The following is a 23,111-nucleotide window of genomic DNA, read 5'->3' as shown; positions in this document are numbered from 1 at the left end:
TTTCTATGAGAAACTGTATTACTGAGCTCCTACTTGGACTAAAATATTGAAATAACTTTTCCATGCACTGAAGATCAACCTGAGGCATCTTACTTTTTTTTTTTTTCAACTTATGTTCATTACTTGCTCGTGATTTACACTCCTATCAAGTGGACAGGGCATAACCTATCCTCTGCACACTTACTTACTTACTCCTGATTCTAGGGAGTCATGCCTTCACCTCACGGGAGTTGTGCTTAGTAACTTGGGTATCGTATCGGTTGTCGTTAGTACAACAGTTAATAGCTAATCCATAAAAGAAACCTAGATCCTAAAGAGAATGTATACATATAAGGAAATACAATACAAAACCAAGTACTGTTAGTTGAGAAGGATACACAATGCTGTCAGAGACCAGAGGAAGGAGGAATAGTCTGAGATGCTCACAAGGCTTTGAATGACAGGTGATTCTTGGAGAGTATGGGGAAGATGAACATTTGCATGTGTGCATGCACACACGCCCACACAAGTGTGGTTAAGTGTGGTTTGGAAATAGAAATAGACCTGGGTAAAGTTTTAGAGCTTACAGTAAAACAAGGGAGGAAATAATCAGAACATGTCAAGGCATGTTTTTGAATAGATATAAACTGAGAGATCCTTTAGATCACCAGTTCTCAATCTTCCTAATGCTGCGACCATTTAATATAATTCCTCGTGTTGTGCTGACCCCACCCATACATTATTTTCATTGCCACTTCATAGCTGTAATTTTGCTAGTGTCATGAATCATAATGTAAATGGTTGCTGCAACTAAACTGTTGGTTTCCAGTCAAAAGTCTTCGGTGTCAGGCGTCATTTTAGAAAACCACATGGGCACTGAGGGTAGGTGAAGTTACGGTCAGACAGACGGTTCTGTCTTTGCTTGGACGAAAATGCAATTACCTTTCATATCAGCCTCTTTAGGGATGATGATAAGATTACTGTACCACAGACCCAGGTCAGATAGGGGATTTTTATTTGTTTACTTATTGATTTTTTTTAACATTTGTTTGCCGTGTGGGTATGGGTGTGAACATGCACACCACAGTGCACCTACAACTGACAGAAGTCAGAGAGGCCAACTTGCCGGAGTTGGTTCTCTCCTTCTACGAGTGTTCCGGTGACGTAATTCAGATCGGGCCTCACAGCCAGTGCCATTACCCACACAACCATCTCACCAACCTGATGTAAGTTTTGAGGAGAGCTCCTTTTGGCTCCAGTTTATGGAGGTACAAGGTGTAGGGGTTCTTTGATGATAATCTTAATGTCAGAGTTGTAAAGTAGCATAGAGCTTTACATTGTTCATGCCTGTGTGTGTGTGTGTGTGTGTGTGTGTGTGTGTGTGTGAGACAGACAGAGAGAGAGAGAGAGAGAGAGAGAGAGAGAGAGAGAGAGATTTTTTTCCTTCTTCCTTTGAAGCTTTCAAGAATTGGAGTACTACTTCAATGATTTTAATTTTAATCATATCCCAAGACTCTACCTCAGAATACCACTATGGGACCAAGATCCAGTGTGAGTTTGGTGTCAAGCCATATTCAAACAGCAGCACTGTTCTGCCATGTGAAATTTGAATATCTACAAGTTGCTGGTCAACTCTCCAGTTCCTTCTCCTTCTATGCAGTTTTTGTTGGGAGACTATTCCCACTTGGTTTGCTCCTCTCCTTTTAAAGTACAAATTCCTCACCATCCTGGTTTTCTGGTATCTTCATTTTCTTTAACCCACATATCCCTTGCCTTTCTAGAGCTGTTTATTAAATGTAAATGTATTTTCATACTTATTTTCTAACTTTGCTGAGATTTTTTTTTGTAAGGCCAGAGGGGTGAGCATATACGTCTGGTCAGCTAAAAACTATATTTTTATCTACTTCATACCCACCATGCCTTTGTAACACAAGGAAAACATTATTTGTTAAGGTTTCTTGTGAGCCACATTTTGAAGGTTTATTAGATTGTAAAAGTAGAATCTGTTGTGAGTGTAGTAACTATTCTAAGGATAGAGATATGTTTTCTCACCTACCTGGTATTTAAGGCTGGTACTGGTACCTCAGGAATACACTCAGAACTATCATCTTGCGTCTTTGTCTAAAAAGATTCCAACTACAACAATGTTCCACACTCCCACCCCAGTCATTGGTGAGGTACGTCTAGATACCTTTTTTGACCAAAAGTTAAAGGCAATGCTGTCACCATAGCGGAGGAAGATCTTTCTTCAAAGCCTAGCAGATAAGTTTGATTTGTGTGGCCATGTGATAGTGCTTAAATGCCTTTTGTATTTAAGTCTAAAGAAAAACACAGAAAAGATTCAAAGACTTAGAAGTCTTTATTAATGGTTCCTGAGATCTAGGATCCTGGTATATCTGATTTCAAGTCAAAAGCAGAGAAATTCCTATAGATGGATATTAAAGTAGCCTGTGGCAGCAGAGAAAGGGTGTCCCAGTTAGTGACCAGATAGGGGATAAATAGTAGGAATGCGAAGTCATTTGTTTAAAAGTAGCTGTGTGCCTTAACGTCTTATAAACCCTGAAGAGACTTAAGTCAGAGTCTGCTGTGCTGTGTTCTCTTCAAATGCAGAAGCCAAGGCAATGCTGAGAGCAGGAATCCACAGGACAGACAGTGCCCATACTTAATGTTCCAGCTGAGTGTGGAGAAGAGAAATTGTCCAACATCTGCCAGTTCAAGAACAATCGTGTGTGACACGACTCCAAGGTCAGCTTGGTTTCTTATAGCATATCTACCCACAGCCTTCATGAAGTCATGAACTCTCCCTGGGCAAACAGAGACATCATCCAGACCTTCTTCCTTGACTGCGTGCAGCTGCCTAAGGTGGGGAGCTGAGACAGGGGGCTATATGCAAGGTGGAACTGCAAACAGTGTATGGCACTTAGCAAGTTAATTATTGAAAGCAGACAGGTACCCTGAAGATGAACTGTCCAGAGAACATCTTAACAGACAGTGTTAAGGAGAGTAGAGCAGAGTGAGCTGGGGACCTGACTGTTATTGTCTTCATGCAGAGAAAATTCTGTGTTGCAGTTGCTTCCCAGATGCACCTTTCTTATTCTCAACGGTTTAAGTTTTCTAAGAAACGTTAATAGAAGGGCAGACCATTCTTTCGCCTAGGCTCATTTACTGTATAATACAACTCTATTCACCACGTTCTCTGACATATGTGCTTAGATGGAGTCTATAGCATTGATAATCAACAGACCAAGGGTTGCAACTTCACTGCAGCCTGTTGTCTAAACTGACTTTTTTTATTCCATTAACTGGTGTTTTATCTCATTACTTAAGGATCTTGAGCTCTTTTGTCATCGTTGGAAAGTGAAATGTAGGTGCGAAGAGAATGGAGGGTTCTGCATCATTAGTGTTTTTAAGTTTTCTGTGGTCCAGCAGGTTCAGCCTGACCTAAGAACTTGTTAGAATTTTATCTCTCTTCCTTCAGCAAAGGAAAATCTAGATCTGGGAGCCAGTAGCCTACTTGCACCTTAGTAAGCCCTCCAAATCATTCCAAAGTATGTTAAACATGAAAAGCCCAAGATCAACCACAAAAGCTAATTTTATTAAGCTGTGTATTAGTTAGGGTTTCTATTGCTGTGATAAAATATCTGACCTAGGCAGTTTATAAATGAAATCATCTAATTGGGCTCAATGTAGAGGAATTTTAATGCAGCTTGTTGCTACTCCATGTCTAAAAAACTTCAAGACCTGTGTGATCCATCTGGAAAGATACACCATTGGGGTTGGGGATTTAGCTCAGTGGTAGAGTGCATGCCTAGCAAGCGCAAGGCCCTGGGTTCGGTCCTCAGCTCCCGAAAAAAAAAAAAAGATACACCATTAATCCCTCTGTCTGGAATACAGACATTTCCTTTGTAAGGTTAGTTTGTAGAAGGAAGCAGCCATGTTTGAAAGAGATATTTAATTGAGGTTCAGACAAAATGATAAATCAGGGAAAGATTTCACAGAATGAGTCAGAGATAGGATACACCAAACTCTTAGGATAACAGACTGGAAAGAGAGGTTAGTTAAAAGCAATGCAGAGATTGGTAGATAGATAGATAGATAGATAGATAGATAGATAGATAGAGAACAGTTTTACTAGGACAGTTTTACAGAGACAGGTTGGAGATGAAGGGCTGTTCAGTGAGTGCAGTTCAGTTGAGCTCAGGCCATGCTGTGGAGTTCAATTGAGTGCAGTTCCATTCAGTCTGTTCAGTGAGTGTAGTCAGTGCAGTTTAGTTCATGGAATTCAGAGGTAGTTTTTCCAAGCAGAACAATTTAGTGAGAAGCTGAGAGAAGCCAGTTTGAATTAGTCAGCTTAGAGAAGAACTTGAGCCAGAAGAGCCGAGCTGAATTAGCCAGCCAAAGTTCAGAAACAACAAGAAAGGGTGAGTTTTTTCAGCAATAAGCCTCTGAGACAACAATTACTTTTGCACTCATGGTTTCAGAGGGTTAGGGTCCATGAGAGTTAGGTTTAGCAAAGGGATGGGGACAGGGATAACTGATAGCTCATATCTCCAAAAGTAACCAGAATGCAAAAAGAACAGGAAATGGCCACTCAAAGCTTGCCTCCAGTGATGCACCTTTGCCAACAAGCTAACATCTCTGAATTCTTCCTAAATAGCTCAACCAACTGGGGACCAAGTGTTAAAATATATGAGCCTCTGGGGTATGTTCTTATTTAAACCACGACAAGCTGTATCAAAACTTTGTATTAAAATATACTTTTGTTGGAATTGTTGTGCCTTTAAGTATTGGGAGTCTTTGCTATGCACAAGAGAATTCATTTGGAAAGATTCTATTTTATATGATCCTGAACTCATTTTGCTTGATGTTATTAAAATACCACATGGTCTTCTTGAGAACAGATTGTTAGAAATACATTGCTTAAGCAGAGGTGAATGCGTGACAATCAAAATCTAGCTGAAATATTTCCTAGTGAATAACCTTGAGCCCTGGCAACAGGAAGTCCTTGTTCTGAGTTTTATTTTATGCCCTACTAGTTAGTTGACCTTGAAGAAGTTGTTTAAAATGTCTAAGCCTCAGTTTCATTCATTTTGACATTGGGATGACAATAAGAACCCTGACCTTGTGGAACTGTTGAGAGAGTTTCTAAGAGCTTTATTGCATGCTAATGTAAGCAAAGTACTCAATTCAGCGTTTGGCATACATGATTTCAATAGATGGTGACTGCAATTGTTTCTGCAGCTCCTATGTCCTCATCTGCTTCCAGACAGAAAAGTTTTCTAGACGTGCCCCAAACTCCCAGAATATATTTCTTTATCTCTAAGGCTATGGGGGCTTCAGTCTTCTCACAAACTCACAAGGGTCTCAAACCAGAAGCTAGTCCAAGTATGTGTGTCATTTTTGTATTTTATTATGGGGAATAAACCAGCCTTTGGTTAGTTGTCCCCACCAGCGGGGACCCAGTTATTCAGGGTCCCGAAGGGGCACTACCCTTGGGCCTAAATGGGGGGCGAGAGAAGAAGGAGACCAAGCAAGATTCTGTTGTCAAGGTCTCGTTTATTGAGAGAAATGTTCAGCATTTAAAGCTCTGAGGCAGGAATAGAAGCGGGAACTGAAGCTTAGGGTGGGGGAGTTTGGGAAATGCCCAAGGATATAAGGTGAATCACTACACTGCAAGATATCCTCCTATAACAAAGAGGCAACAGTCTTCCGGGGACATGTTCTTTGAAAAGGTTGAAGCCTTCTCAGGAATCTGCTCAGGGACATCCGGTGTATTGCTCAGGCTGAAACATCCTGTCATTGCTCCCAGGGTCTTCCTGGGAGAGGCTTTAGTTCAACAATCTCATGTCCGTATGGCAGTCATTTCAAGGTTAAACCTCTGTGGCCATGCAGCCCAGAGTCAAGTAGCCACCTTGAGCTATGCAGTCACAAAGCGGCTAGGCCCAAATCCAATACGGCTCACTACAGTTAGGCAACCTTCTAGCCTTTGCCAATAGCGGATAGCTATGGAGGGGTAGTGTGCCCGGAAAGACTGTGCAGTCATCCCTTAAGTATCTTTTCTTCTGGACCATAATGATCATTTCCCAGATGATAATTGCCGTCAAACGAAACATTTAGTTTCTGCTGTTAGTTGTGTATCTGACTGTGAGTTCTGAGTTACTACAGAATTTTTACCTGAAAATATGAATAATAAAAAGTGCTTTATGCTGAGGTTATTAAGTAGAACATTTAGGAGATCTTTCTGCAGTAAAAGGAAATATTTGAATTTCTTGTCTAAGAAAAATGTTCCCCTCAGCTGATGGCTTTTCTGTCTGTCCTGTCAAGGTGGCAAATAGAATAAGGTTAGGATGGCCAAAGAAGTCACAATTATGGTTGGAAAAGAACTGTGGCGAAACCCCAGCTATGCTTCAGTCCATCCCTGCGATGATGGGTTGGTGGGGACATTACGTATCCTTTCCAAGCCTTCATTTGCCTTGTCTGTGAAATCAAGAGCATACAGAAAACACCTCCTTCATGGTACTGTGCATGGGCATGAGAAATAAAAGTGTAATGTTTTGCTAAAAGGCTAAAATTTTATTTGTTGTGTTTAATCTTCCAAGAAGGAAACCTCAAGACAGAATTAGATGTGCTCAAGATGAAGTAGAAATGTTTGTGAAGGACAAAGGAAGAATAAAAGGGAGGGCTGTGAAAGACATCAGCTCTCAAGGATGTTCTGATTCCTGAGAGGAGGAGAGGAAGGGAGGAGGGAAGGGCGAAAGGCAGAGGGGAAGGGAGGAGGTGGGGAGGGCTTGGGTTAGAACCCTAATATACTGACCAGCATCTAGGGGAGGTGTGATTCAAATGTGTACATGATGGTGGATTCAAAGGGGGAAGTTGCCGAGGGTATCAGTCAATTACACTTCCCACAGGACAGGATCGGAGCACTTGTATGTCCACCAGGATGGATTAGAGGTGTCTTGAATTACTATGGAGTGAGCTCCATCCAAGGGAGTGGCCAAGATACCTGGAATCCAGTTCTTCCCTGGTTGCTAAGCCATGCACCTATGGTACACACAATCTTGAAGAGAGCACCTCAGCTAATCCATATGAAGGTCTATCTGGTTAGGGGCCTCCACTCAAGGTATCTCATGCCACACAAAAACCATAATATCTTTAAGCATAAAATCTCTATGTGTGGCCTATATGTGCATATATTATATGTATGCACGTATGTATCCATGTATGCCTCCAAGAGTCAATAGAAGGAGCTGCCTAGTAAGAATCCACTGAAATCGATGCGTAAACTACTGTAGCAATTAGTATGCATTAACTCCTCGGTAGGGAGAGACACAAACTGGGGCTCCCTTAGGACTAAAAATGGGAGCTTTTGTAATTAGTCATTTGAATACAAGAGCGTCTCTTTTATTAAAAGCAGCCAAACTCATCACCTAGCAGGAAGGGTGACGTTCTGAAGACTTAATTTATCTTGGCTTCTTTGTACTAGCAGCATCTTTATAAATTGCCTCTGAAGCGAAGTGCGGCGAGGAAAGGCACGTGGAAAGTTCCAGAGGAAAGCTTTGTTTTCGCTGTGAGTGTGACGCTCCATTTATTATCAGAAGGAACTGTATCAAATATCCCAGTGCTGGAAACAATGGTTAAAAGCATCGTTTCATTTGATTCTTTAAAAACAGGGATGTAAGCTGTTACCTCCCAGCACCCCATATAAAAGACCGATTGTATCAGATTGTTTAATCCTCAAGAAACAAATGGCGCAGTATGATCTTGGTACTGGATGGCTTTGCAGATGCATAGACAACGGGTGCATATTTGCGTGTGTCATCCATCCACACCACGGTCACGAATTAGTTAACAGTCTACATAATCTTCATGTGCTGCTCGAAGATTTCAGGTATTTTAAATCTAAATGAAGGCACTTTGCTTATCCTGTGTAAATGGAACTTACAAACAGAACTGCAATTTCATTTAATAGCTATAAACCATTACTCTAATGGTTTGACAAATACCTATGAGGATAGACTGCAATATTTCATCCAAGAAAGGGCTGAATATTAAATAAATGTAACCTCCCAATGGGTTCTACTTTAACCCCCTACTAATTTTGGAGGGAGGACTGAAAAGCTGAAAGCATTTTAGAGTAAATGTTAGGGGGCGGATGCAGCAGGTTCTGAGGTACAGATTAGCACTTTACCCTGGAAATCACAAACCCTTTTCTTGCGTCCCATCCCTTAGGCTCGCTCATCACCTATCACCGTCATAAAGTGTAGAACTTAACTCAGGAGCCGGGGGCACCATCCCTTCATGGCTGACATTCTGTCAAGGCTTTTAACCGTTTTCCTCTCCCTTGCTCATACCACATTCCTTGGAAAAACAAAACCAATATTTACCATTTATAGATGTCCTCTAGAATGAGAGCAATGTATACCTTAATCCCATACAGAACGTGACTCATCTTTCTATGGGGAGAGACCATACCCAGCATCTGGATTCACTGACTAAAAGTACCATCAAGGGAGTCTTTTTTTTTTTTTTTTTCAAAAATGACAAAGCTCGTAGGTTAGAAAATGTGAAGGTTGTGTGCAACCAGAAAAATGATTTCTATAATTATCTTCTGTAATTAAGGCAAATTTTGATGTGGGCTGATTATAGAGTGGGTTAAAAAAACGGGGAGGGGGGGGAGACAATGCTCCAAGGACGGATGTGTTCAAGGAAATGTTGGATGAGACAGGGACCGCGTGCATTGCATGCTGGGTACACTGCGGACTTACTTTCCTTTGATTCATGAACTTTCCCCCACCTGAGGGCATGTCACTTGTAAATACCACGTGTGATTATTTATTCTGATGTAAGGGTAGGGGCCTTTGTGAAGACCACAGAATTGATCATGTTGGTAATAACCCGAGCAAAATAATAGCAACTGCAAACCCTTTAATTATAACCGGCTTTGAAAAAAAAAAAAAAAACCTGAAACTGCTTGTAATGGTTGCTTTCATTTCTGTAGTTTTGTTTTGTGTTTGACAAGAGGGGAAAAGAAAGTGCTGAAAGCTGCTGATTATCCAGAAGCAATTACCAGAGAAACCAATCAAAAGGCAATTTGGATTTTTAGAAAAGTGTGACTTATCAATTTATCCAATGGAGTTTTTTCTTTTTTTCCCTATTTCTAGCTAATTGGATGTGGTTTAAGAAATCATTTCACAAGAACACCGGTTTGGAAAAAAAAACATTAAAATGGACCAATAAGCCAGACCAGAGACACGTCTGTCACTGTCAGAACGATTGTCCCTGACACCATGCCTATTTATTCCCGGAGACTCTGTGGATTTCCAGATTCTCTTATGCTCGGTGGCTGCATCTGTAGCCCTCCATTCAGCAGCAACGTGCGAGCAGGGGGCAGAGATGTGTTGTGCTGGTAAAAAAAAAAAAAAGTATCCCAGTGAAAGTTTTAAATTACATAATATTTCTTCAAAAGACAGGAAAGGATATGAGAGCTTATAATGAACAGATCTGAGACAGATATTAATCCCCCTTGTAGCATAAATGAAAATTTAAAGAAAAATGAACAGTGCACGAAGCATGTTCTTCCACCCTCTCACCTCCCTGAGCCCCGCCAGCATACCCTGGATCCTTGGATATGCAACATGAGATATGTATATTGGAACAGCAGTAGCTACTGGAACCCACTCAACTCTTTGTATATCTATCTAGATCTATCTATCCATGATATATATTTGTATATAGATAAATGTATCTTTGCGTATATTATATAAATATAATGTATTGCAAATATCATAGCACTTAAATCTTCAAACATTTCCTCCCCCAGACAGCTTGAGATTCTAGTGCACAAGTGCACACTCATGAAGACACACACATTTCCATGTATTTGAACACACATATACGCACACACCCACACATACTCACAGTCACTCACACACCATCACTCACACGCACACAGGGTATTTCAGAGATTTTTGTTTCCCTCTTATTATTGGGATAGATAAGCTATAGGCAATTTCCTTCCCATTGTGGTATCAGTAGGTGCATCTTGGAAGGTTCTTACGATACCTGAAAGACGTCCTATATTAAGGGACAGAAAGAAAAGGGGATGTGGCAGAGAGGGGAGTGGGAAGGAGACAGACAGGGGGTGAGGGAAGAGAAGGAGCAAGGGAAGACAACAAGAAAGGAAGGGACAGAAGGAAGAATGCCCAGCAACCTTTGCGGTCCTGAAACATGCTTTGTTCTGGAAAGGTCCTGAGGGCACGGGTGTACGACTGCCTGCCTCTCAATATTCTATTTGTGAGAACATCTTTTCATTGATCTCTGTCTGTATGTCCTGGCAGTGTGCCGTGTTAATTTGTTTTTGAGATATAGATCCTTAGTGTTGTCGGCACTTGTGCCTCCCATTAAGGGTCTTCCCTACGCTTCCGTTCGACTTCTTTTGCCGCAGACTCGCACCTGCTACTGGAGATGGAACTCCAGATAAATCCAAACAAACAAATGAGACATGAAAAGTATTTCCAGTGAAGTTTACTTCACGGGGGAGATATGCTTTGTTCTGACACGTATGGATGCCTCAGATTTACTAACAAGTTCATGGACCCTGAAAGCCATTTATCATGCTCCCAAGAAAGTGAGATTTCCACATTTATTTATTGCTAAAATTAAAAATTAAAGAAAAATTCTAAATTAAGATTTGGCTTATTTATTTATTTAAACATAAGAAAGTTATGATCAGATTTGTTTTTAAGGTTATCATTTTGAGTACTTTTTATATGCTATTAGTCTAGGTGTTACTTTTTCATTATTATTTTTTTGTATGTATGAGTGTATACTATATGTGTATTTGTGTGTGTGTGCGTGCATGTGTGTGTGTGTGTGTGTGTGTGTGTGTGTGTGTGTGTGTGTGTGTGTGTGTGTGCTCATTTAAGGGTTCAGAATCAAGTTGAGAGTCCACTGAATCTCTATCACTCTCTTTCTCTATTCCCTACAGACAAGGTCTTTCACTGAACCCAGAGCTAGGCTGGTACCTCAGGAGCTCCAACAATCTTCCTATCTCTACTCCCCCTAGCACTGAGGCTTCAAGCACATATAGTTATGCTCAGTGTAACTTACAGAAATTTGAAATCACATCTTGTGTATGTATTCTGTGTGTTTAAGTGTGTAAATGGGTACACACTCTGCTACATGTGTGAAGGTCAGAGGATAACTCGCTAGAGTCTTTTTTTCCATCGCCTGAGTCCTGGGAATCAAACTTGAGTCATTAGAGTTAGCAGAAGGCCCTATGTCCACTGAATCATCTTGCTACCCCCCACCAAAGAGATTTGGTAACATCACTTCATGTTATCCTTTCAACTAAATATCTTTTCCTTGTTTTAGTTAGGGTTTTACTGCTGTGAACAGACATCATGGCCAAGGCAAGTCTTATAAAGGACAGCATTTAATTGGGGCTGGATTACAGGTTCAGAGGTTTATCATCAAGGTGGGAGCATGGCAGGATCCAGGCAGGCATCGTGCAGGCAGAGCTGAGAGCCCTACATCTTCATCTGAAGGCTGCTAGTGGAAGACTGACTTCTGGGTAGCTAGGATGAGGGTCTTAAAGCCCACCCCCACAGTGACACACCTACTCCAACAGGGCCACACCTTCTAGTAGTGCCACTTCCTGGGTTGAGCATGTACAAACCATCACACCTCATAGCACAGATGAAGAAAGGCTGAGAGAAACCTGACGATCCATTCATGGATCACAGCGCCAGCCAAATGACTCAGTATTCAGACTAATTCTGAATGTTCCAGGTAGCATCGGTAGCTGTGAGTTGAAGTCTCTCTGGGCTGTTGAAGGAAGCAGGAGTTATACTAAATTCTTGTATCACTCTCTCCCGGGTGGAGCCTCATATGAATCGAGTGTGCCTTTTCTGATATCAACATAGTTCTCTTTATTTTTGGGTAGAGTCAGTTTGATATGTAGGTATGTGGAAGAAAAGGAAATTAAATCTGTAAAGACCCTTTATAGAAGACTAAAGAAGCTATTATGAATTCACATGTGTGGGTAAAGGAAATGTCAATTAAATCACATTTGAAATTGGAGTCAGGTCCTTCTCCTGTTCTTCTAGCTGGGGCATTTTCCCATCACTGTTTTTGCTGGGGGTAAAAACATTGATTTAGCTCAACTCTTCGATAGATCTGAAGTCCTGGTCACGTTAGGCCAGGTATAAAGCAGGTAATTTATTTAGAGATGCCCGGAGAGGGTTTGTTGTTAGAGAGAATCAGAGATGCTTGATGGCTATGCACATGTTTCACAGACATTTTCTCTTCTTTTCTTCTGTCTAGCGAAGTACACTTCAGACTTTCAAAACAAGGTGCTCAGGAAAAATAACACTATTTTTAGGCAGCCTCTGCCTTCCACTCTGCGTTCACTTATCCTGTCTGTGCCCTGTCTGCTTGCCCTGTTGGCTTGTGGGCAGCTGAGGTACACAGAGACCCTTAGCTGTGGTCCATAGCCAAGTGGTTAGGATGCCCCTGCTTTGTTTAACTAAGGGTCCTGTTTTTCCAGAAAGATGCCAAATGAAAACTTGGTCCTTTTCCAATCCACCGTTGTAAAGCCTTCCCTTGAATCCACTTCCTGTTCATTCCTTTCACGTCCATGACTGGAAACCTGTCCAAGGAGGGAGCAGTAAACTGCCTCATTGGATTAAAGATGTTAAATTGTGAGGGTAACATTGCTCTGCACACTGGATTCTTCATCTGTACTAAACAAAACCAACACAATGTCTGTCTCAGTGTTTAATCACAGCCTGATGTAGCCTATGTGACTCAGGATATGCAAAGAAAGGGACCAGGAACAGCAAGAGAGACATTATCCCTAATCCTTTTTTTTTTTGTTTTTGTTTTGTTGTTTTTTTGTTTTTTTTTTTTGCATTTTGACATAATTAAGTAAAGCTTAGGACTTTGAGCTGTAGAATTTTGACAGTAAAAGGCAGAACAATGTCTTTGTATTTTCCTTATCTTTACTATCATTTAATTAGCTTTTTTTCTAGAGTCAGAAATAATATCCACACCCCATATTTTATAAGGGTCAACAATTATTAGGAGAGGCCTAGAGTAAGTCATAAAAAGTGAAATCTTCTATGCAACATTTCAGAATTAATCAGAGTGAGGTGACATCACATTGTGTGTAAAATAATAAAATAATTTATGGAATACTGGACACTTGGTTTGAGGTGGAAGTTTAATAGCAGAGTGCTTGTCAAGGCCTTGGGTTGAATTCCCAGCTCTCTCTCTCTCTCTGTTTCTGTCTCTCTGCCTCTCTGTCTGTCTTTGTCTCTGTCTCTGTCTCTGTCTGTCTCTGTCTCTGTCTGTCTCTGTCTGTCTCTGTCTCTGTCTGTCTCTCTCTCTCTCTCTGTGTGTATGTGTGTGCACACGCACACACATACACATTTGTGTACCAATGGGGAAAATCAATATTTCTTCAACTACTAAAGAAAATACCCAAACATAAGGAAGATTCCCTTTTTCTTTTATGTTTATTTCTCTGCATATCAACCACATAAGTCTAAATGTTCAACCATTTATACTAGACATGGAGAAAAGACCAACAATTGATATACATAAATGCCACCCAAATGGCATATAAAAATAAGAGGGAGCCACTGAGGACTGTCTTTTGATAAGGGCAAGGATGGAGTCAAACTGACTTGACCTTAATAGATCTCCATTTATAACAATAGCAAAAAGGCCAAGATGCTCGTACAAAATGTTACAAACACCTACTTTTGGATGTCATGTCTGAGCTCTGGCTTCAGTACTATGGAAGATAGGAAATTAAATAAAAACAACCACAACACAACACAACGCAAAACAAAAGGCTCAATAACCAAAAACTCAAATAAACAAACAAATCCTGGTGTTGATACATGACCTAGTTTTATTTTTTCATTCATCGAAATCCTATTTACCATATCTGGTTTATATATTTAAGATATAGTATTTATCATGTGCCTGGCTTTAGGGTACACATTTAAGGTGTGGAGACCAATGTCATGACTGCCACTAAATGCAGATGCTTAAACTGAGACTAATTAAACCCAAATAAAATAAAAAACTTCTGTTAGTCATATATATTATCTACATTTACAGTGTTCAGTAGTCACCATGGCTAGTGCTTCCCTAATAGATAGACCAACCTTGGATATAGACTGTGTCCATGACTGTCAAATGTTTCCCCAGGTCCCCCAGTGATGAAAGAAAACTATGATTATTATATTTATAATCATAGCTATATATAATTATTTGTATTCACTTTAAAAATAAGAAAAAGACATGAGTATGCTATACTGCAGAGCCATGGGAGAGAAATTAAGTATTGAAGACAGATTTTAACATGATAGAGGGGGCAAGCCTTCTTTAAAGAGTTCTGAAGCTAAGACTTGAAAGAGGAAATGAGGCTAGATGAGTGACAGGAGTTTCTTGATGATGTCGTTGGGCCATCATGCTTTGCACTGGGTCACTGCCCTCTGTTAAACCTGTTCATGCTTGTGTAAGTGAGTTGGGTCTGACTCATAGAGAAGATTCAGCTATCTCAACATATCTGAACTATGAATTCTGAACTCCAGCCTCCAGGTCTAGCAGGTATCATCACGTATGAAGACATCCACCTGACACAAAGTAGGCTACAGAGCTGGCACACATGCCGAGTCTGTTGGTCAGCATGGTCTAGTCGCCTCCATAAGAAATTCATTACAAATGATCATTTTGTTCAATGAGACAAATTAAAGGAACAGTTACCGCCATCCATACTCATGTCTGTCTCACCCCTTTCCCTCTCCTCCTCCTTGATATTGTCTTGAGGCATCAAAACAAAAGTAATAATATAGAAGAAAGTATCCACTACCACTGTATAAGAGAAAGTTACACGTGACGTCACTTCTAATGACACGACATGTGATGAAGCTGTACAGTGATTGGAGAGAAAAGGTACACGGAGAGTGGGAGATTACTTTCAGCTAAAAGAAGCTTCGATGATTTCATGGGTAAGGTGAGCTTTTTAAGTGAACACATTAACTATAGCTAACTAGTACACGAAAAGCCATGCCTGGTAGAATAGGCTGCTGAATCAGAAGCTGTTTAACATGGTTTAGGGAAGAAAGACAAGTTCCCTCAGGAATACTCACAATGATCGGAAGAGCCTCCGGCTCCAACCCCTGAAGATGCTCGATTCCAGAGACAGAAATTGTCCTTTCTTTGTGGAGGAATCTCTCTGAATTAAAGGGACCAAACCCAAAATGATGCAAGGCAGGTCTTACACTGGTGATTGGTAAAGACCGTGGCCCTTGAAGTTAGGGATAGAAACTCTGCCGTGTCCAGCTTCACAAGGTTGCAGCACAGAGGTCAATGAGGGGATGGAGAGGTCCACGGCACATTGCCAGCTCACGCCTTCATTGTTATTACTGCTAAATCACCACAAGAGTTTTCAATTGTTAGTTCCTTGAAATTTTATTTTCTCTTTCCCTCTCAATATGGCTAATAAACTCAATGTCTTTCTAGCTTCAAGTTATAAATGATAGAATTTCCTCTCTCTCTCTCTCTCTCTCTCTCTCTCTCTCTCTCTCTCACTCTCTCTCTCTGTCTCTGTCTCTGTCTCTGTCTCTCTCTCTCTCTCTCTCTCTCTCTCTGTGTGTGTGTGTGTGTGTGTGTGTGTGTAATGTATCTATCTGCATTTGTGTATGGGCATATGCACAGGCATGTATATGTGTGTATGTGGGAGTGACATTGGATATGTTTCTTACTCTTATCTTTTTGAGACAGGGTCTCTCATTGAAACTGGGGCTCACTGAGTAGCTAGAATGGCTGGCCAGTGAGTTCCAGGATCCATTCATCTCTACTCCCAACGTGTGGGGCTGGCAGACATGAGTATCACCATGCTGATGTTTATGTGGACTCGTGGGATTCACACTCAGGCCCTCATGCCTGTACAGTGGACAGTTTACCAAAGGCATTATCTTCTGAGGCCCAGGTTTCCTTCTTTTGAACCACAATTCCTGAGTATATACTGTATTTTCTTGGAGTAGACATTAAGGTCTACTTATTTTATGTCTTGGCTGTTGTAAATAATGCTGCAGTGAATGGTGGCTGAAATAGCTGTGATGTCACACTGATATGCTTATTCCATATCCTTTGCATAGATCCCAAAATGTGGGTTGCCAGATCATGTGATGTTTCACATAAAAATATTTTCTTTAAAGTTTTCAAAGGACATGTCTTTTCCTTCAACTGAAATAGTCTCAAGGTTCTGAGGACAAAACGTTCAGATTGAAATAGTATAAGTACTGCTAATTTTAAAGTACACCATTTTGTTTCTTAAGATAATGAAATCTATGAGAAACATTCTCTTCTGTTACATTTAATTCTGCTGGTTACACTTCGATCTTTTTATCAGATGCTTTCTCTATGCAGTCATAAGGACATAGTTTCCGTCATGTATGATAGTATATACTGTGTAAGTTTCTAGATAGTTTCATTAGACTTACAATACCTCTCAGTGTCTTTTCAGTGGTACTTGGTGATGGGGTTTGAAAAAGTAACCCGTTCTCCCTAAACGGCTTCCTATGAGAGACAGAGGAAGGATGTTGCTTGCTTGCAGATTCATTCCATTGTGCAAATTCCACACAAGTAGCTCAGATTCACCTAGAAGATAGAATATTCATCTCCAATGGAACCATCTCGAAATAAACCGAATCAAAACCACTGAGTTTTGAGAGCTGCTGCAGGTTACCGACATCTCAGGCAGAGTTTCTTCCTATGGGTTATGGATCCTGTAAGACCCAAACCAAAGTTGCCTTGCCCAAATTTGTAAGTTGCTAATTGAAACTGGATTGTGAAAGCTGACTTCCTGTTGACTGTTTGTGTTCCTTTCCTGTAGCTCCATCTATAAATCTCTGTGACGGGCTAGGAGCCTTTCCTAAATAATTCCCTATGCAGACGTGCATATTAAAAATAGCTTGTCAAGTCGACTAAGAGGAACACTCAGTGTTGCCTAGTCCATCTCCCTACACAGACACATTTTGACACAGTGTATCTGAGTGCTAATAATGACATTAGAAGATGGTGGAGGGAGATCTAATTCAGCATGCAGAAGTGACTTTGCTGTCATCTCCTATTTTCTGCACAATTGACAGCAGATACTTGGGGCTGAATTTTTATTTCAGGTCAAATTTCCAAGGCATGAGGCTGTCTGTTAGGAACAGATAAGACCAAAACCAATACGAGAGCACTTGTTGGAAGTGTCAGTGGTGCTGAGAATTTGAAAGGGATGCTTCAGTTTTCTGTTTAGGACATGACATAACAACATATGTTTTAGCAGCCAGAAAAACCAACCAGAAGCTCCCTGTCATTTTCCTATGGTTCCTACTGGGGAGACTTCAGAAAGGAAGTCAAATTTCTTTGGGAGAAGAGTTGATTTAAAAAAAACCCCACCAATATAGAGCCCTTTCTTTTCATTTTATTTTCCCCTAGCCCAGTATTCCCCAGAATATTCCAAATAAATGCAACTTGCTGGTAATTCTCAAATTCTAACAGACAGACCAATAAGCCTCAGCATTTCACTTTCATAGGTGAAAAGCTGTGTCGATGGAGGTGAAAAACGGTTGGGAATGAAAAGACGCAGGCTTAGAAAATTATTCACAGGGGCTGATCCACCAAACTAAATGGCAAGCTAAGATGAATCTCAAAGGGCGCTCCCTCAGTGTTCTGGGTTAGCCTCCAGGGTCTGGTGTTCGCTTGGCTAGCAAGCACATGGCTGCTTCCTCCAGCTCAGAAATGCCAGGCTAACAGTCACCGGCCCCATCTATGCTTGGTCCTAGCATTTGATTGTTCAAAGCCATGGGTATTTTCATCATCTTTTGCTACATTAGGTTTATTTTATTTATTAACAGACCGATAGCCTTGCCCTCAAAGTAAAAATTCTGAACATTTTCACAATCCTATATTGGATAAGAAGATTCTTTCCCTGAGAAAATTCCTAATGCCCAACGCCTTGGTGTGCTTCTGTGAGACTTTGACTTCAGGGGTTCTTTTTGCCTTTCCTTGACCTGTTTTTTATCCCTATCACTATTTAAATACTTTTTGTGGTGTTTGAATTAAAGTCTGCCATCTTCCTGTCATTTCTCCTGGTGAAAGAGTGATTTAAAGCCCATCCGAGGACATAAAGATATTGTTTGATGTATAGCTTTCCACCACTCATCATTATAGATGGTTCTTTCTTTGAAACAGAACCCTTGGGGAACCCTAAATTCCAAATGTGAAACTGCCTTACAGCAGACCCGATTTGCAGTTTGTAACACAAGTGAACCCTCATGAACTCATTTATCTCAGGAGACCCACGGCTCACATGGTTCATAGGCTCCTGCAGCCTGGCCTCCGGGATGAGGGCATCTCTATTTCTTTTTATACATTTCTCCTTCACAGTTAGATTTTTTTCTAACATTCTACATAAACAGTAGATTTGTACAACCTGGTAGGTTTTACAACATGATCACCACAAGGTCTTTCTATGAACACATGTTCTTTAGCAGTCCGTGAAGACGTGATTGTTCTCATCTGTTTTTATTCTACTTGCAAAACTCTCAAAGCTGTGGCCAGCCGTCTTCCTTCTAAGAAGGCTGCAATTTTCCTCATAAGTGAGTATTGCCTATAAAAATATATATAATCCCTTTGGAAATCTATGTACCAATTCCAAGAACTAACCAGTGCTTCAACTTTTCTAAAAACTTCTCTGTTTGAATTTCTGTTGGAGCCAGAATAGAATTGTAAAGAAAGCAGGTTATTGTTTATCTCCCAACTTACTAATTCATAATCAATCAACATTATTTGTGACAGTGTTATTAAATGTCATCACTATTATCTTTTTCTATCAATGGTCTAGTTCTAAGAATTGATCACCATGATCTTTCAATTCTAAACAGTAAATAAAACCTTCTACAAAAGGACAAAGAACCCCCGTACTCAGGGGATGAAAGGAAATGAGTAAATTCCTGTCTCCGTATGCCCTTTGATTCTGTGATTAAAAGCTTTGTTTAACAAAAATTTTACGTGTGTGTGTGTGTGTGTGTGTGCGCGCGCGTGCGCGCCCCCACAGGCATGCATGTGTGTGTAGTTTTCTCGGGAAGCCAGAAGACGACATTGGTGTCCCTGAAGCTTGAGTAACAGATGGTTATTATGTCAGGTGTGGGAGAACTGGAGTCAGGTGTTCTGCAAGTGCAGCAGGTGCCATTTACTTCTGAGCTCCCCCCACCACTTGTCCCTGGAAGCCATTTTTAATCTATGAGATTACTACCAGGCTAGAAGCAATACTTCCAATAGTTGTTTTTTTTTTTTTTTTTTTTGGACAGGGGGAGGCATAAAATTACATATATTATCTCGATGATTTTTGTATCTTTATTCACAAATATGCACTGCAATTTATATATAAGAATTTTTCCCTGACTGATCATTTTGGTTTGTTTTACCTGTGAGTAAATACTGAGCACTCAGCTGTTGGGACACTGCAGGAAGTGTTTTCTGGGAATCATTTGCTCCCTAACCAATTCTAGATGAGCATACACACTCAGGGCTGTGCGCGTGCGCATGCGTGCGCACACACACACACACACACACACACACACACACGTGCTTTGAAAACATTTCTGTTCATTAACAAGCTCATGCATTCTTAGCAAATTTCTGCATGCTCATGGGCCTAACGCCTTGCGTCTTCTATTCAGATTGGCCTTTCCTCCCATTGGGAGGCAATTGCTAAGAGTGGGGAAAGCAAGCAGCAGCCACACAGGGCAAGTTTTCCCTTCAGAGGGTTTGCTTCTGCAGCTGGGATATTGTTGCAAGCATTTGCATGGCAAACCTTTGAAGACATTCTCCTCTATGGGCACCAGTAAGGGTGGTTAACTTGAAGACAGGAAAAGCTATGTTTTTGAGGGTGGATAGCAAGCTGAAAGGACCTTTAGTGAGACACCAGCTTGTAAAGTCTTCTCCAGATAGTTAATATGCTATTCTTGAGAACATAGCCTAATCCAACATAATCTCCCTCTATCCTTTTCTCTAGCCTGGTGAGTGAGGAAGGGCTGATTAATTATTCATTCTAGTCTGTTCCCAGTTACAAGGAGGAGCAAACAGCAGATATGTAATTTGCAGGCATCTCCAAGTCATATTCTGACTGAAACCCTGGAAGTTTCTGGCTTGTTCTGACATTGCTAAGCCAGGTACCAGGTCTGCAGGGCTTTCTGTGTGCCTCTGATTTAATTCTCAGAGACAAGGAAAGGCTGAGCCCGGTGAGAAGAGAAACCCAGCCATGTAGAGCAAGACAGAGCATGTAGAAGCCCTTCTTTGCTGAACACGGTCCATAGCTACAAAGACATTTCTTTGTACTGAGCAGAGTACTGAATACCTTCAGCCTGATATTAGATCTATGAGAAAAACAGATTTAGTTCACAAAACTCATCCAGAGACTCTATGAAAGTGTAAACCGTATACAACTGATGCCATTTGTGGTTCTTAACCAGCTATAGTGGTTCCTTTAAAAGTTAATATTTATCTTGCCATAATATTTACCTTCACAGGGTAACTGCTGCTATTTTCCCATGACTGCTATGAAGAATTGTAGTAAGATAAACTCACCTCTATAAGACAAATGTCAGCTGTTTAATGAAAACCACCACATGAGTGTTCTGGGTTTACTTTGAATCTGCTGAGGGTCTGGCCCTCAAGTAAAATTGAACACACACGCGCGTGCGCATGCACGCACCCACACACACACACACGCACACACACACACACACACACACACACACACACACACTTCTTAATAGGTACTAGGGATTACAAGAAATGAATTCTGGGACTGGAGATGACTTAGGGAAATGATGGCTGGGATGGAGGCACAGAGTCTGCGTTCTGTGTATTGTCCCGATGGTGGCAAGAGCCCTGAGGCTGGAGGTGATCCAAACTCTCACAGCCGCAAGCTGGAGGCTGAGGTTATGTCAGCAGCAGACTTTGCCACGTTTGTATGCAATTATAGAATCTCAGAATAGACTAGGATCTTTACTTCTCTCTCTCTCTCTCTCTCTCTCTCTCTCTCTCTCTCTCTCTCTCTCTCTCGTGTGTGTTTATATGAATGCTGAATACCCAGCTCAGGTCCCCATGCTTAAGTGCTATATGCTGTAATTACCTATTGAGCCATGTCCTCAGCTCTAATACAATATTTATGATGTATAGTATAATGCTCTTATATGTATTTACATTGTGACGTTATTAAAGATAACTTATGAATGGGTCCATAGCCTCTCATACTAATAATTTCTTTGTGGCAAAAACCATTTAACACTTATTTGTTCTGCAACACACCATTCTTTATTATAGTTCCAGCTCTGTGTAATACATTATTAAAGCTGCTTCCTCCTTGCCTTACTCAAATTTTGTGTCCTTTGCTTAATATTTCTTCTCGTGTCTTTATTCTCTATTCTCTATCCTTCCCCAATCTCTGGTGAGGACCATTTCAGTTTCCAGTTTTGGGTTTGATATTTTTAGTTTCCCTATATAAGTAAAGATATGACATACCTGGCTTTTTTCACTTAGCTCAGTGCCCTCCAGGCTAGATCTATGTTGCCATGGATGGCAGACTTTGTTTATTGAAGTCTGGGTACTATTGTATTGTGCATTCATATTAGGTCTTCTCCATACATTTGTCTAACTGTGGAAAGTGAAGTTGTTTGCTACTCATGACTATTATGAATTGTGATACAGTATACATTGAAAGGCAGATGTATCTTTGGCACACTGAATTACTTCTTTCAAATGTACCCCCGAGACATGGTAGTATACTCCTATAGTATATGGCAAGCCTAATTTCTTACTTCCTTTACTTTCTTATAAAATGACTTTCAGATTCTAAGAATTTACATGAAATCTATTGATTTATTTATGCAGAATGGAACCACTAATAACACATATCCTTCTAATTAAAGACAAATTGTAGCTTTCCTACTTTTTTATTTATGTGTATGATCAGTTCTTTATTTCGTCATTTAAAGGATCATATTTATAAAAGAGTCATTAGTGAAATGATCTCTCTCTTCTTCTTCTGTGAGAGTGGGAGTGAAGGTGAGATGGGAGTTGGGTGAGGTGAGGGAAATAACCAAATGGTACCTGTGAGGGTACAGTAAGCAATTAAGCATCCTCTAGCCAGAAAGGGAAGCAGTGCCAGAAAAAACATTGGCCAGAACCTTGATCTTGGGCTTTTCATTTCCATGTATGTGAGAGAAACCATTTCTCTTGTCTGTAGTATTTTGTTATGGCATCCCAAACTGACTGAACGGAGGCTCCAAACTGATCCCCAGGAAGGAAAAAGCTTTCTATTTCAATCACTTTCTGGAAATACTGCTTTCTTTAGAGTAATCAGTTTACTATGAAAGACTGGAATAAAGCATAGTATAGCGGGCAGCTATCAGTCATCATTTCTGTGTCCGCACGTGGCATTTCATGCTTTTGTGCTCAGCACTAGGGCATCAGGAGTTGGCTCTAGGAACCTAAACTCTGCAGATAAGAATATCTTTACGCAAAACTATGGCACCCCCTCATGAGACACATATTAGCTCACCTGTGAGGCTAACCTCTGAGAGTAGTACTATGTATTCCGCGGCATGTACATGGCCTGAGTGCAGAATAGAAAGGAAAAGATCCGGAACCACAAAGTGCCAAGAGACAGGTGGCAAATATCATTATCGTTTTAGAGAGGAGAGAAAGTGAGCTGCGGAAAGGTCAGATGTCTTGTTCAAAGTGACACAGAATGGAGTGGAGCCTGAAATTATTAACTTCTGTTTTCTAATCTAGTGGACTTAAGGTCATCGAATCCAACCAGGAAGGTCAAGTATCAGTTTTATGTCACTCAGCGTCATTGCCTATGCTCTTTTGTCCTCTCACCCGGGAGCCACTTGATGACTTCAGCCACAGCAGCTATCCCCATCCTGGGAAACAAGCATCTGACACTAGACACTCTATTAAAAACTAGTTCTGTGACTAACTACAATAACACCCCCGTCCCTCTAGGATACTCAATAGTTTTTGTTGAACCTTTGTTTTCTTTGATGGCCTGT

The 23,111-nt window shown here is 40.8% G+C and overlaps 1 long non-coding RNA gene across 1 annotated transcript in view; it reads left to right on the top strand.

Annotated features, from left to right (window-relative positions):
* Positions 1–21,141, top strand: part of LOC102553943 (uncharacterized) — a 133,704-nt gene extending 112,563 nt beyond the window's left edge. The window contains exon 8 of the long non-coding RNA XR_010064407.1: positions 2,590–21,141. This is a non-coding gene — a long non-coding RNA (uncharacterized LOC102553943). The remainder of the gene's footprint in view (positions 1–2,589) is intronic.
* Positions 21,142–23,111: the final 1,970 nt, after the last annotated feature.

This window comes from Rattus norvegicus, chromosome 2 (assembly GCF_036323735.1).
Source record: "Rattus norvegicus strain BN/NHsdMcwi chromosome 2, GRCr8, whole genome shotgun sequence".
In the NCBI taxonomy this organism is placed as follows: domain Eukaryota; kingdom Metazoa; phylum Chordata; class Mammalia; order Rodentia; family Muridae; genus Rattus; species Rattus norvegicus.
Note: the sequence above shows the minus strand (reverse complement) of the source record. Positions and strands in the feature narration are given on the sequence as shown.